At 44.1% G+C, this 1040-nt stretch overlaps 1 non-coding gene across 1 annotated transcript; it reads right to left on the bottom strand.

The window, feature by feature from the left end:
- Positions 1-624: 624 nt before the first annotated feature.
- On the bottom strand, positions 625-763 carry LOC119938887. Its single transcript, XR_005454581.1, has one exon. It is a non-coding gene; the product is annotated as a small nucleolar RNA SNORA7 (small nucleolar RNA).
- Between the last annotated feature and the right edge of the window lie 277 nt (positions 764-1040).

Here is a 1040-nt window from a genome sequence, read left to right as displayed (position 1 = left end):
ACTACTGACCATCAGCTGGAAGGTAACTCCAGTGGCTTTCTCCTTCCTGCTTATCCACCCTCCTTCTGCTATAACCAAGCTCACAAGCTTCATTCCTCTCATGACAACTTACTCACTAGGCCTCGTTCTCATCTCTCCCACAACTGACCTCCTGCTGAATTCCTCCCTCCTCCCTGGGAACTCTCTTTTCCTTCACTGCCATCAGACCACTGCTCTTCCCATCCTGTGAAAGGTCAACTCCAGAAAGCCTCACTAGTGATAGCACATTACCTCCAGAAGGCCTTCCCTGATTAAATTATGATTTTTCAACCCTATATCACCCAAATGCCACTTAAACATTTCTGTGCCACCTTAAATCATGGGTTCTCCTGGTAGTGTTAATGTACACATCTTTTTACTCTGCCATCATCAATGGTATTTGTTGTCCTATGCAGTTGAGTAGTTTTCGACCCATAGCAACATCATGGATACATCTGTCCCGGACTCCATCTGGTAGTGTATCCATAGAATTTTCTTGGTAAAAATACGAAAGTGGTTTACCATTGCCTCCTTCTGCACAGTAAACTTGAGTTTCTACCCTCGACTCTCTCCCATGCCGCTGCTGCCCAGCACAGTGGAGTTTTAACTTGTAGCAGATTGTCTTCCACTCACTAGTTACTTCCCCAAGCTAGGAATGGAAGGGATATGCCTCTGCTTGACTCTCCCTTCCACAGTCGAGACTGGTAGAGTACTAGAAACTCTCTAGGTGTGACTCTTAGAGGGGGCAATGGTATTTACTGAGCACTAACTATGTGCAGAGCACTTAACTAAGCACTTGGGAAAGTACAATACAATAGAGTTGGCAGACATGTTCCTTGCCCACAACAAACTTACAATCTGGAGGACTCCTCAGCAATGTAATTTATTTTAGTGTCTATCTCCCCCCTGGATTGTGAGTTCTTTAAGGAAAGGGATCATGACTACTAATTCTTTTTTACTCTCCCAAGTGGTTAGTACTGTGATTGATTAATTTGTCCTCTAATCAAAAAGCCTCTGACTTG

The sequence above is a fragment of the Tachyglossus aculeatus genome, chromosome 16, assembly GCF_015852505.1.
Source record: "Tachyglossus aculeatus isolate mTacAcu1 chromosome 16, mTacAcu1.pri, whole genome shotgun sequence".
Taxonomy (NCBI): Eukaryota; Metazoa; Chordata; class Mammalia; order Monotremata; family Tachyglossidae; genus Tachyglossus; species Tachyglossus aculeatus.
This window is presented reverse-complemented; position numbering and strand designations above follow the sequence as displayed.